At 43.3% G+C, this 14,890-nt stretch overlaps 1 protein-coding gene across 1 annotated transcript in view; it reads left to right on the forward strand.

The window, feature by feature from the left end:
• The window catches only part of LOC104042166 (vasoactive intestinal polypeptide receptor), a 117,613-nt gene that overhangs the window by 24,265 nt on the left and 78,458 nt on the right, over nucleotides 1-14,890 (forward strand). The window lies entirely within an intron of this gene.

The following is a 14,890-nucleotide window of genomic DNA, read 5'->3' on the forward strand; positions in this document are numbered from 1 at the left end:
AGGCTACCACCAATAATGTGTGGGGGGAAAAAATCTGTTCTTCATAATCAATCTGGGTAGAAGTAGAAATTTGGGCCTTAAATTCCAGCCACAGAAATTTAGTGTTCCACAAAATAAACAAAATCTTTCTGATGGTCAGCATAGAGACGCCTAGGAATTGATTAGGGTCTGTAAGGACACTGTGGAGTTTCTGTCACTGGGGACACTTGACAAAGGATGGTTCAAAAGCTTGTCAGAAACCATTACTGGTACTGCTTAGATGTCACACAGGGATAAAATAGCCAGTCCCTTATGGACTCTGCTTTGTTGGTTTTTCGTTGCCCTTAATCTGTGAACAGGATAACTGGATCATTAAAAGAAGAATCCCAAGAATTGCTTCTGCTCCCTTTTGGCCAACTTGAAATCGTCTTCACACAGAATCACAGGCTGCCTGAGGTTGGAAGGGACCTCTGGAGGCCATCTGTTTGTGTGAAATTTAGTCTGACCACCTCCATAGCCCCAACCATCCTGCTTTGGACCTGCAGTACAAACAGACCCAAGTGATCTGAAGAGGGCCTTGTGGTATGTCATGACAGTCAGTGTTAAACCATTCCCAAGCAGTGCTTTACTTCTAGTCCATGTTTGTCTCATTAGAGAATCCAGTCACAGGAATCTCTTAAGCCTTTTTTCCACATTAAATAGTTATATCTGTTAGGAAATCTTATGGTTTAGGCACTTGCTGGTTGTGATTGATTAGACATTTCCCCCACTTCTTTCTCTATACATTTAGCTAGGATGTTTTGTTTTGGCACTAGCAGGTTTTCCAGACCTTTAATCATTCTTATAATGCCATTCTCAATGTTTGCCAAGTCGGTTAGCCAGGGTGTATATTGTGCCATCTACCTGGAAACTAGGTGAAATCCTGGTGGTTTCCAAGTCAATAGAAATGTTTTTGACTGAAGGTTGTGTCTTACAATTTACCCTACAAAAAGGCTACCGCTTCCTGGTGAACTGTATTGGTTATTACATTTTAAGGGGAAAAAATGGACCCTAACTTTGTAGATGACCTTTTGCTGTATAAGAGGTGGTTGTATGGCTCTACCTTGATCTTAAGTTACGTTGTCCCCAAGGTTATATTCAAAAGGTACTTGAAGAGCACTTACAAATAAGGCAGAGATTTCTACACTATGAGAATTATCCAGCAATGAAACAGTCACCTAGAAAGATTGTACAGTCTCCATGCTTGGAGGTTTTTAAGACTTGGTTAGAGAAATTTGTAGTTGAGGAAGAGTAGTGTTGGTACTAGTCTGGCTTCACGGTGAAGGCTGGACCAGCGTGCTCCAGAGGTTGCTTCCAGCCAGCAGTTCTGTAATTCCATCATTAGGTAGCACTACTACTACCTGATCTCCTGTAGTCACCGGGACACCTCTGCTGAGTCCTTGCATTGACCAATATTGGCATATTCCTTTGGCCAAATTTGCTACTGAACGGGTTGTTAAAACAATAATTGTAAAGGGTAACTCACATCTGTGTTACTTCGCTGTTCTGTTGGATGAACTTCCACCAGCTTACAAATAGGGACAATTAAGTTAATCAGGCCATGATTACGTTATTAGCTGGAGGCGTAATACCGGTGTCACTAATACAGGATCAAGATTTTTCTGGGGCTCAGGCTCTTGCATTCAGCTTGCCAAAGCATCTGGGTGTCTCAGATTTGTTCTGTCAAAACCAGAAATCATTGCTCAGTACCGCTTGAGAGAGTATCTATAAATTCCTAGGCTATATTAGCAAAAATGACCACTCTTGTTGTTGGCTTTGTGCAGAGCCGTGTTTCTTTACGCATGCACAGTAGAGGTGAGTGTCAGTCTGAAACCACCCCACTTCATAAGGTCACTTGAGAACTTAAATCCCCATGAAATCAAAGGGACACATTAAAACCTCCTCTTCTGTTATCCCTTATTATATCCAATGTTTGAAAGGCACACAATAAAAGGAGGAATAAGCAACAGGTAGGGTTGATTTTTTAACAGCAACTTTCCTTCTTTCACCCGTCTGGAGGTGAATGCTGGGGAATTAGATGTTCCCTGTGCTGATATTCCTGCTGCTCAGCACGCTACTGCTTGTCTCTCAGCTAAATCAGTTTAGACATTTGAAGGAGATGAAGAGTCAGCAAAATGTTTGTTGCCTCAGTTTCATACTTTCTTCCCCAGAACCAAAGTTGGCTTTAGTTGCTATGGGGTTTTTTTTCCCTCTCTTGTTTTTTTCTTTTCTCTTTCTTTTCTCCTCCTCCTGGCTTTCCCGCGGCTAATCTGCAGGACTGAAGCTTCTGGGTATATATCTGGTATTGTTGCTGTGTCTTTATTCGATGAGACCATGCATAGAGCATTCAAGGGATGCTGGGGAGGAGCCGGGAAAGATCAGTCTCTGGATGAGAAGTTGCAGGGCAGGTAGGTGCTGCTAAGGCATGGAGGAGGTGGCTGTGAAGGGCAGATTAATACTGATTAATCCAGAGGCACCACCGTTATCCTTTAAATTATCCCTCTCTGTCTCTTTTTAAGGGCCTTTGCCCCCTCTGTTGTCAGCAGAGCTGCATTGGCCATTTGCAGAAGTGTGTGCACATGTGGGACAGATTCTTCACCACCCTGCTCACTGAGGCCACCAAGGAGCATTATCCTCCATGAGAATGTTCAGAAAATGCTCCGACAGGTGTTTGCTGGAGATACAGACCATGTAGAGAAGAGTACGTTGCCTATAATATCTTAGTTGGTCAGCTTTGTTGTATGTGGTCCAGCATCCCTCAAGCTCAATGAGCTCACAGGTCCTTCCCCTCCGTCATTTCCACCCGAGGCTTCACTGCAGACATCCCTGTGGCTCTGTGTTTCTGCATCCAACACAACCTGCAGTCTTCACACTTAGCCACTTCCTTAGTTACCTTCCAGTTGTTGTATTAATCCCCATATTCATTGTTAAGGCAGTCATTCCTTTTGGCATGACATCAGACTATTTACTGAAGTTAGGAAAGATTAGATCCACCAATTTTCCTCTCAAAAAAAACCCCCCAGAATCCTTATATATAAAAAAAACCAACTGTCAGTAACATTGCCACGATTTACTTTTGATAAACCACATTTTATATTTTATCCAAATCTCCATTTGCTGCTATGCTTTCGATTACTCTTTCCATCAGTGGTGTTCAAAAGTATTGTATTACTTTTGTGCTCAGAATAACTTGCTGATAGCTTTCTCTATCTTTTTTTTCTCCCTCCTTTCTACATATAAAAAAGCATTGCATTTGTTGACTGTCAGCCAGATGGTACCACTCCCACCATCCAATCTAAGCACGTTGTTCTCTTTTGATGGCTTTCACCTCATATATAAGTTTCCGTACCCTTGTTTGCCTTCACAGTCAGCCCTGTTGTTGTTCTCAGTTATTCAAGCTAAGTAATTGTCACCATGGGTAACTACCATTATGTATTAGTAAAATTATATTTCTACTTCCGAATTGTTGGAGAAGCCAGTGAACAGAAGTGGGGGGTGGGGCTGCATGCAACTTCTCTTTTTTTGAGGCTATGTTTAGTTTTGCCTTGAATTTCAGCACTTTCCATAGCAATCTTACTTTTTTCCCCCTGTTGTTGTTCTCTTTTTATTCATATCACTGAAAGACACTTTCTGCTTAGCTGACTTGGTCTTGACAGCAAAGGCTAGACTTCTAGCAGCGCTCAGAGATTTTCTGCTCTGAACATTGTTTTCTTTCCAGAGCCATCAGCCACTCTGCCCAGGTGTTCTGATCACTCCTAATGTCCATCTCAGGTTTTATCTTCCTAATTATCTAACTTATTGTTTTCCTCATATCCAATATTCCTAAGGTGAGATTTGAAGTCTTTCTCTTGTTCCCATGGAAGAAGGTCCGACTCCTTTCCCACTTTTTACCCACCCAAATTCTCTTTTTCTCTGTTGACTTTTTGCTGGCTCACCAGGGTATTTTGAAGAGAACATTTAAATATTGCATAGAAAGCAGGACATCTCTGACAGAGGTGGACATCAGCGTACACTGGCATATGGAAAGGTCTTTTAGAGACATGCAAATGCTGGTAACACAGTGTGTGAAGTATTTAGGGTTTGGTTGTGGTTTTGGGGTTTTTTGGGGGGGCTTTTTTATGCCTCTTTTTTTTTGTGACTGCTTTTCTCTATCTTTGGTATAAGGAAGGAGTTTTGGGAGGCAGCCAGACCAACCTGACATTTTTGTTGTGGGGGTGTTTTTGTGGGTTGGGTTTTTTGTTTGGGGTTTTTTGCTCTTGTTTTATTTTCGCTAACTTGCTGGATGATCTTGGACTTTCTGCCTTGGTTTCTCCATCTGTCAAAAGAGGCTAGAGATACTACCTTTGTAAAACATTTTGTGGTCTACAGCCAGGGGCATCACCCGAGAGAGGTCTTATGATACTGTACTGCTAAGATTTGGTTTTGCCATCTGAGCATTCATTTTCTGTGTCATTTGTGCCCCTCTATATTTTCCTTTTTAAATGGACAAAGCAGAAACATCTTCCCTCTGAGCTCTTTCCGTCATCCATGTTGTTAGCAGGTAACGAATAACAGAAGAAAATGCCCTGCTCAACAAAGTAGAATTAATTATCTGCCTGAGTAGCCGGCTCATCACAATCTAGTTACACAGTGGAAAGCAGCTGCAAGTTGACTTTGCTTCTGTGGTTGATGGGATCTAAAGCCATACCTAACAGCCAGGCTGGAATGGTAAGGCTGTGCAGGAGGAGAGAGCCTTGCTTCCTTAAAGCCATTGGTAAACTCTTTCCTGGCCAAGCCTTGCCAAGTTCAGACCATGGAAACTGCCAGCAGGTTACTTTGATGTGTAATGCAGATATTTCTAGCATCCAACACTTACTTCGATCATCTGTTTCACTTGTCGCTCAGGTGTGTACTCAACAGAAGTGACAATAGTTGAGATGCAGCCCCGTCACAGCATCCTTGCATTCCGGGATCTTGAGTCTTTTCTGAGTGTTATTACGAGGAAGGTGGCTGGGGCTGTCAGAGATACAAATTGTGGCCCTCAGGCTCCTGGGAAAACATCAATGTTTTCTTCAGGTGGAAGTGTTGCATGCATGCCTGGTTTAGACAGCGCGCGTCTGTGTGTGGGTGTGCGTGATGTCGCGTTTGTTAAATTTTCCTGTGTGTCTAAGGCGCGTAGGCTCATGTTACAACCTGTTTAACCTGTAGCTCTAAGTACTTCTTTTCAGTCTGGAAGAGTGGATCTACATTTTGAATTATTCCCATGCTTTCATACTGACCCTTCACACTGATCACTCCAAATTGTGTGGGGTGAATGCTGATAGTTTCAGCTCTCATTTAGTGTCTCCTCGAGGAATGTAAGTCCCTCATAAAATCTCCATCTTTAGTCAGTTCATTAAGTCCTGATGAGAACATGTTCCTCTTTATCAGTTGCTCAGCTGTACTATGTTCTCAATATAGACTAGCTGTTGGGCTCAGTGAGGGATATCAAAAACAACAGGTGAATCCAAAGCTCCCAAATGTAAATGTAATTACCAGCTTTCCTCTAGGAGAGCACTGGGCAACCAGACTGTGATCTCCAGCATGTTCTGTTCTCCTTAATCGAGGCTGTCTCCGTGTGTCCATCCTGCAGTCTCTTAGGTAAGGACCTCTTCAGTTGCTCTCTCCATGGTTTTCCCCATTCTTATGCCTCTTTGTTCTTCACTGCAGCAATGTTCCCTGTGGTTGTCCTAACCTCGCTCTCCCTCACATTTTAGCAAGTCACTTGACCTTTTTCTTCCTTCCATCCTCAGCCAGAAAAAGGAAGGGTGGCCCTGTCCTGATTTTGTTGAAGATGGCAGCTCTTGTGCTTGGAATGGCTCCAAATCACAGGGCTACTCTTGACTCCCTCATTATTAAGAACAATGACTTGATTCTTTGTTCTGAAACACAGCCTAGGCAAGGAGCTCAGCCCAGTGGTCTCTTCTTCCTGGAAGACATGCCTGGATGCTTCAGGCTGTCCATGAAGAATCTTTCTATAGAGAGCTGTGATGCTTTATAAAGGGTGCTTTATAAATCCAGGCATAACATCCTCACCCAGAGTTTTGTTGACCGAATCACCTCTGCTTCATTTGAAAGACAGAAGATTCATTTCTTCTGATGTCTGAATGAACCAAACTCACCTTTTGCCGACAACTTTGTATTTTTGGTACTCTCCCTTGTAGGTAACCAGTCTTTTGAAGTGAACTCTTTGAAATTAGATGCATTTATAGATTGTTCCAGGCATGTACCTGGATTTCAATAGAAAGCTTTGAATAGTGGTGCAAACAAGCCCTGTTAGAGGCACTTTTTCAGGATGGGTAGTGATGTATGAATAGTAAAATCATCCTGGAATTGGTTGTAATTTAGTTTAATAAAAGAAGTTGAAGGTATTGATAGCCAAGAAGGTTAAAACCTTATCACCAACTCTATTATAGAAAGGCGCTGCAGTGACTACTGGAAGACATACACAGTAGGAAGGATTATAATATGCTTGTCTTTTTTTCTTATGTTTCTCTGTTTCTTGTTCCTTTTTCTCCACCCGTTTGCTCCTGGGGAAGTGGTACTGACATTGACAAACCTGTGCTCTGAACCAATTTGCTTTTTCTTATGGCTGCTGGGCCACAAGACTGGAAGACCCATGTCCTAAAGTCATATATATTTTGGTGAGCTCAGGAAAGTTTCAGGCAGCGAGTGCTCCAAATGTTAAATGTGTCCAGTTTTGACTGCTCAGCTGGAGATGCTAAGGCTGCTAAAGCAAGGAGAGCACACCCAGTAATTGCCAAACACCCTCTTTTGTCCACATTGCTGGCTGCCACTGAGCTTCGGGGTGCCTGCTCTGCCTAGGAAAATCCACGCCTGGGACACTGGCTGCTAGGCTGCTCTGTAACATTGCTGCTTTTCTGTTCAGTCCTTCACTGAGTGCTTGAAAAAAATACCCTAAAACCTTGAGTTTGCAATGAGAAGCTGGGCACGGGAAATGCATCCTCTCCAGAGAGCCCTAGAGCTCCAGGTGAAGCTGCTGCTTATTGCAGCATGAGCGGTGGGCAAGCGTGGTGTCAGTCACTCCAGCCCTTGCTTTACTGGTGGTGCAGTAATGCTGGATTAACTCTGGATTTCAAGATATTCTCAGAGCTTTCAGTTCCCCTAAAAGTTAAAAGGAGCTGCCCATGTTGCTAACCAAAACTGTTGTTCCTCAAACCAGACCACTGCAGTATTTCTGAGAACTAGAGAACATGTAATTTGCTTTATCCAGCTCCCTGTTTATAAATAATATCCAATAGCAAGCCTTGCAGAAGGCTGGTGGGGTTCTGTTTGCCAAAGGTTTTGTGTACACTATGTGTGTACACAGCTCCCAGGCAGTGGGAGAGGTCTAGGGGATGACTGAGAAGGTGAAGGGCAGGGAAGAAACCACAGGGGCTTCACTGTGATTTTGATCAAGCTCTTATTTTGTCACAACCTCCTGTGACACTGAACCGCCCACTTACGTGCCTGTGAATTCCCTGGGGCATTGCTCAAACTGGCAGCCTCCATTGCTCCAGATTTGGGAACACCTTCTGCTCTACGCCCCACACAAAGCGTTACAACTTTCTGGGGCCATCTGAGCAGATCTGAGTTTAGTCCAAATCTTCCTCAACGTTGAGGCAGGTAGATTTGGTTGGTGGTAACATTTTGGTTGGATTCAGGAGGTAAACAAGACTCTGGTGACACAGTTGGAGTGAACTGAAGCAGAAATGGACATCAGGCAGGACTGGGTGGGGGCCCCTGTGGTAGCCCAGGGCAAGAATCAGAGCTGGCTGGATGGAGGCTGTCAGGAGTTAGTATCTGGCCGAGGACTAAGGAGACAGAAATGAGCACAAGCAACTCACAGGTTTTGCTGAGACATCTGCTCAGGGCTTTCTAGTCCCTTCTGAGCCTGCAATTGAATTTGGGACCATTTCTTCTGTGCACAGAAGACAAGAGGTGGCCACTCAGGAGACAGCTCAGGGCTGGATGGGCAGTAATTCAGGACAGGATGAACAGGCTACCTCCTGAAGCCAAGCACCTTTTTTGAACAAAAGCATTTCAAAGTCAATATATCTTGAAAACAATAACCTGTAAACATACTAGAACACTCTTTCAGTCTTTCAGTCAACTTCTCGATAGGGATCCTGCCAGGTGCCATCTCACTTCTGCTCTTGGAGTACACCGGGGAAGGATGGGGCTGTCTGGAGGGGAATCATACAGTTTAGAGATGAGCACAGGTCTGTGGCTTTTATATAATTTTTTAGATGTTTGCAGTGTAGACTTCCACCCCTCAGCCAGTTGCCTAAGGCTCCCTGGTTGAAGCAGTATAGGGTAAGTTTCCTCTAACCTATTTTAGACAGTTCCTATAGTTTGAAGTGACTTGTCCTAAAAGTGCCTGCTTCTCTCTTCAGGTGGGGGAGGATGATCACTGTGCAGTAGGCAGATGTAGAAGTATGCATTATAAACATGCTTTTGGCCCAATGGATCCCCAGATCATGCTTCTGAGTCCTGGGGGTCAAGCAGTTCTGGATTTGCATATCCTTTGTATTTCTGCTGTTCCTGTTATTGGCCTAGCAGAAGCTTTGGAGGTTAATTTCCTCTAGAAGGTTTGATCAGTTTAGTAGTTAAGATTCTGAACAATATATAAGAAAAGGAGAAGACTTTTCCTCAACCAGGCTCTGCTCCTTAGACCTGAAGGTAAAAGAAAATTAAAAACAGTCAATGACCAGTAGTTCAGGGAAAACTACAGGTTACTTTGCTGCCCTCCAATTTCTACAGAGGTCAGGTAGTGGAGTCCCCTGTTTTCCTTCCTTTGCTGCCCCTGTGTACTCTTGGGATAATCACTATCATTCCTTGCTTGTTTTTTTTCTCAAATATAACAGAGATATTATAACACTTTGCTCTTTGCTCTGAATTGTAGATCTAAACACCACTGATCTCAGTGTTGCGGCATCCCTCTTTCTGCAACAGCCTGAATTCAAAGCCTTTGTCTGAGCTTCCTGGAAAGGAAATTCATACTTACCTGCGCCAGTTGATAATTCAAAGTAATGATCTAAATGTGCTTATCCAGCCATAAGAGCTGTCTCCTACTCAGTTGTGAGAATTTACTCAAGCGCTGCTTCTCTTTTAATTGGTGTGTGTCATTACTCCAGATCCAGGGCATCACTTCTTCCTTAAGACCCTAATTCAGCTCTGCTTTCCAAAGTGGGCATATGCAAGCCTGTCACTAAGTAGTGAAGCAAGGCAGCTGCTCAGCTTCCCTTTCCTTCTGCTCCTCCAAGCTCTTTGCAAAACACTCTGCACATGTTTCCTCGATCTTCCAACCCCTCACACAGAAAGGGGACAATCGGAGTAAATGAAGTCTCCGTGCCTCCAAGCTGCTGGATAGATTTGGCCAAGTTGCTTTTGTTTAACAGGGCGCCACATAGATGAGCTGAAAAAAGCCATCTGCTTTCCTTGTCAAATGATAGATCTGTAATTGGTATGATTATATTTGGCAGAAGCATAAAATGGAGTGGTTTGAACAGCAGAGTGAGAGTCAGGATACTTGGATATTTGCCTGGACCTCTTTTAGTTGGAAATCTCTCCTAGGGACACATGCTGCTACCTTTGCTCTGAGAGTCCCTTACTGATGGCTGATTGCAGGTTAGTGTATTTACAACATGAGCAGAGGACATAGCAGAGTATACCTTGCCTCTGCTTAAAAAACATTGGCTTTGCACGTCCTTTATTGAGCCTAAAAAGGACACACAGGGCATTTGGTACGGTTTGAACTTGGTCTTATCTCTCAGTTCATGTCTATGTTGCTGGTGTCTAACATTTACTTCCCCATGCTGTCATGGCATATTTGTAGCATGGTTTTGGCTTGTTAGACAAAGTTCCTTTAGAACAGCAAATAATTATAATATTCCATAAATACTTTTTTTTTACCTCAAGACCACCAGAGTTTTTTCAGCTTTTGACAGTGCTATTGTTGGAAATTGCGTTACCCATCAGTATAGAAAAAATCCTGTGTCAGTGTCTACCTTTGATCCACTCTCTTTGCTCGTTCTTGCACTTGTACGCAGGGGTATTTTTGGCTCACTCAGAGGGCTTTTAGGAATAAAACTGCATTTTCCTGAGGATGTTCAAAAGGAAGAAACTAAAAAGAAACAGAAAATCTAGTTTTAAGACAGAGCTGAATGAAGGTATGGAACAAGTCAAAGCCAAGATTGTTGCGTAAGAAGTTCCTTCAGTCCTGTGTTCCTACAAATAATGACCATAAACAAAAACCCCTGGACTGAAACTAATGGTGTGCTCTTCTGGCAACTAGCCAGAAGTAGCTCCTTCAGGTTATGCTACTGAAGCTTGAAATAAGACCTGCCTGGTAAAATCTTTCATTTCCTGTGCTGACCACATGAAAAAGGGTTGAGAAGTTCCGTCTCCACCTAAAGCAGTGGCTGAAGTCATAAGAACTATAGGAAGGTGCTGATGCTCTTGACTTATACCATTACTACCTTCACAGAAGCAATGGGAAGGTGGTAATTGTATAAGAAATTTTCATTTAGATAACTGGAAGTGTACCCATGTGTCACTACTGTGTAGGCTCTGGGAGCTGAACAAAAATGGGTGAGGGATGTGATTTCATCATATGTAGGCTTTTCAGTTCTGCTTCTTCCTCGTTTGACTCCAAAATCTGCTATCACTGTGGCCACCTTATTCCCCATCTCTACTGGAGTCTCCATACAGTGAGCTCCAGGTGAGCCCGGGAACACTCTGGGATCAGGACAAAGGGAGGTACTGAGGCTCACATCACTTCTTGTGGGCCCATACTCCTGCTTACCTGCAGCTGTGGCTTTGCTGTGAATCCCACCGGCCTTTGAGGGTTGCCATGCGAGCAAAGGAGCTAGCCTGGCCCTGCTGATGGCAGACAGCATAGATGAGACTAAACATTTCTGCGGCTCCTTCAGTCTGTGACAATCCTTTGAATTGTATTTAATTAAAGAGTGCACACAATGGCTTTCTTTGCAGTAGCAGACTGCAGTAATCCTCTAACAATTGTTGGGATCCGTCGGGAAGGAAAACTCTCATTAATAAAGACTTTGGGGATAATTCTGCGTAAGAGTTGCTGCAGAATTCAGAGCCGCAGGAAATCACATCCAGAAAACATTCCCTTCATCTTTCTGCTCAGGGCTTCAGAGTGTTTTGAGGAAAAACAACCCCTGACAAACCCATCACAATTTTTATGTGGTATCTTGGGCATGCCAGACAGCTTAGCGAAGGAACGTTTACTGAGTTTCAGCTTCACCCACAATGGATATGCCCAGGAAACTGGATTACTGTTCACTACCTGATGCTAATGTGAGCTAACCAAAGCTGGTCATGCTTTATCTACACTTTTTGGATGGGAAATGTGAATTAGTGTAGTTCTCAGCCCCAGGTCTGCATGGCCAGTTGCCTGCCCAAAATGTCTGCCTTTTCCATAGGAAAAACCAAACGAATTATTAGGCTATTTAGCCTCTCATCCCAGGGAAGATCCCCCTTGGCAGGCAAGACTTCCAGCTCTTGAGGGGTCTTCTCAGCCATGAGGATTTTGTGAACTGGGAGATGAATTGAGGCAGCTGAACTTGCTGCCCTGCTCAACATCATGCCAGCTGAACTGATAACCTACCAAAAAAAAAGCTTTTTGATTTCCTAATGATACCGAAACCCGTCACTTTTAAATTTTTTTTTTTATTCCAGCTGCCTTTGTTAATCTATAGCAATGATGGCTGTGGTATGTGAGGGTTATAAGTGTTATCACTAGGTAGAAGGAGGGTTGCTGTGATTGATTGGATTATTTATTTACTTGGTTAGTTAATGTGGAAAATGAGCCATAAACTAGAAGGCCTCCAATGTGAGTCTGTTTGTTGACCTTGATGATTCAGTTAAAGGTCTTTAGTCAATAAATTCTCACATCACTGACCTTCTCCAGCCTAACAGTAGGTATTTTAGTTTGAACTGGTCCAGCTACAATCAGTGAAGTGGGATGAAAGCCTTCAGGGCTGATGCTCGCTAGCTTTCTGTGGACTAGAATGAATAGTAAAAATCAGTTCAGACTAAACATATAGGGTTTACCCAGCTAAAATTAAGGAAGATGTGTCCCACTGAGAGAGAGAAGGTGAGATACATCATACTCTTTGCTTGTTTGTTTATAGAATCATAGACTCATTTATGTTGGAAAAGACCTCTAAGATCATCAGGTCCTACATTTAACCCAGCACTGCCAAGTCCACCACTAAACCATGTCCCTAAGCATCACATCTACACATCTTTTAAATACCTCCAGGGATGGTGACTCAGCTACTTCCCTGGGAAGCCTGTGCCAATGCTTGACAAACCTTTTGGTGAAGAAATTTTCATAACATCCAATCTAAACCTCCCCTGACACAACTTGAGGCCATTTCCTACTGTCTTATCACAAATTACTTGGGAGAAAATGAAAACCCACCTCGCTACAGCCTCCTTTCAGGTAGTAGTAGAGAGCAATAAGGTCTCCCCTCAGCCTCCTTTTCTCCAGGCTAAACAACCCCAGTTCCCTCAGCTGCTCCTCAAAAGACTTGTGCTGTAGACCAGCTTTGTTGCCCTTCTTTAGACACACTCCAGCACCTCAATGTGTTCATTGTAGCGAGGGGCCCAAGACTGTATTCGAGGTGGGGCCTCCCCAGGGCCGAGCACAGGGGCCCCATCCCTGCCCGGCTCCTGCTGGCCACACTAGTGCTGACACAAGCCCGGGGGCTGGTGGCCTCCTTGGCCACCCGGGCACTGCTGCCTCATGCCCAGCCGGCTGTCAGCCAGCACCCCCAGGGCCTTCTCCGCCGGGCACTTCCCAGCCCCTCGGCCCCAGGCCTGGGGCGCTGCCTGGGGTTGGTGTGACCCAAGGGGAGGATCAAGGCACTGAGCCGTGTTGAACCTCATACAAATTATCTCAGCCCATTGATCCAGCCTGTCCAAGTCCCTCTGTAGAGCCTTCCTACTCTTGAGCAGACTGACACTCCTGTGCAATTTGGTGTCATCTGCAAACTTACTGTTTGTTTGCTTTTAAGTGTCTAGTACTGTTTTAGACAGCTTAATATATATGAGATAGGTGGTTTGGGGTTGGAAGATCCAACATATGATTTACACACACCCATGTCCCCTGGAGTGAGAGCTGTTGGCCAAAAAGGATACCCTAGGACATCTCAGTTGAGGCTAGATGTCTCTATCTGGGAGACTAAATCCTACCTCAGTGTCTGGCTTTGCTTGAAATCAGTGAGAATCTGCCACCTACGTACTCCTTCAGTCAGTGGAGCCACCCACCTTCTTTAAAAGCTCACAGCCAGTCAGCACCAGCACTACAAAAGCCAAGATCACCTGTATTTTGGTGTTTTAGCTATTGGACGCTCTTGTTCTAGTGGTTTGCCTAACATAAATGTCTTTCCTCTTGGACTGGATGAAAAAAAGACGAGATTATGAAAATGACATCTATAATCAAGTTTACCTGAATCTGGTATGAGCCCACTATTCAGAATAGTAACGGTGATTAGGCCTCATTCTTTTCTGAAAGGTGGTAAAACATTTACTCAAAAGTAAATATCAGGCTGTTGAGGTAAATATGTAATAAACCAATTTAGGCATGCATTTTTAGTGAAGGGAAGACGTGGCAGTGAAGTACTTGCTAGTGGGCTTGGTAGAAAATTTACTGCATTAAAAAAAAATATTAAAATATGTTGTAGAAGTACACAGTGCTTTGCCAACCCTGATCAAAGTTAGAGCTGTGTGAATTAATTTATAAAGTGAAAACCTGAGCTATTTATAGATGTGAGATGAATTTGGCAATAGTTTAAGTCCGGAGAGCTAAAACTTTCCTTTGAAAAAGTCAGAATGTTTTGAAAACATTTCAATCTTTATTTTTACAGCAAGTGTTCTGCAAATCTCTCACGCTTCCCCTCACGCTTTTTTAAGGTTAAAATAAAAAGGCAAGAAGCACTGTAAATCAAAACAAAATGAATCTATGGTATTTTAGATGAGCCAAAATAAAATTTCCTAAGATCTGTTTCCCTTTGGGAAAAAGAAATATTTGAGTACCAAGACAACTCCAAATAATCCCCCCCCTTCTCATGTTTGGTTTTTTATTTTTAAATTGACTAGAAAACCACATAATTAATTGCTTATACACTCCTAATCAAGGCCCATTCCCAACCTAAAGGAAATTACAGTCTGGGAAGAGGGCAGGTTGGGTTAATAAGGAATGGTGAGAATAAATTTAATGTGCTAAATTATTTTATAATTCTAATCCAAAGGGCAATTGACATAAAACAATTGTTCCTTCAAAGGATTTCTGGGCCTTCTGTCTCACAAACTTCTCTGGTAAATATATGGATAGAGAAATAGCTCACACGTGTTGAAATGAGACACGAAAAACCCTTTTTCTTTTCCTTTCTCTACATATTTCTGATGAAAATATATGCTTTTTCCAAATTCCAGCAAGAGTGAACACTGAATCAATGATTTCTTACGGGCAAAGGCTTGTGCCCTGTCCTCAAAATCTGTCCCTGAAGCTCACCTGACTCATGGTTTTTCCTGCATCACATTTAACAGTGATGGTATAAACTCAAGCCAAGACTTCTGCTCTCTACCCATCATTCCCATCTTGCCGTCTCTTTGCAGCTGAGTTTCTGAATAGGTTTCTCCTTGCTGAATGCCATTTCCAATCCGTTTGAAAGAGATGGGGTTTTGTGCAGCGCCGTGCATCATGGGACCTCAATTTCTGCTTGCAATTGCCATAGCAATGAAGCAAGGTGTTCCCTCCAAGTTGAGAGCATGTTGGTGAGAAGGGGACACTGAGCTGGGTGACCCATTGTTCAGCTCC

This window comes from Phalacrocorax carbo, chromosome 2 (assembly GCF_963921805.1).
Source record: "Phalacrocorax carbo chromosome 2, bPhaCar2.1, whole genome shotgun sequence".
Taxonomy (NCBI): domain Eukaryota; kingdom Metazoa; phylum Chordata; class Aves; order Suliformes; family Phalacrocoracidae; genus Phalacrocorax; species Phalacrocorax carbo.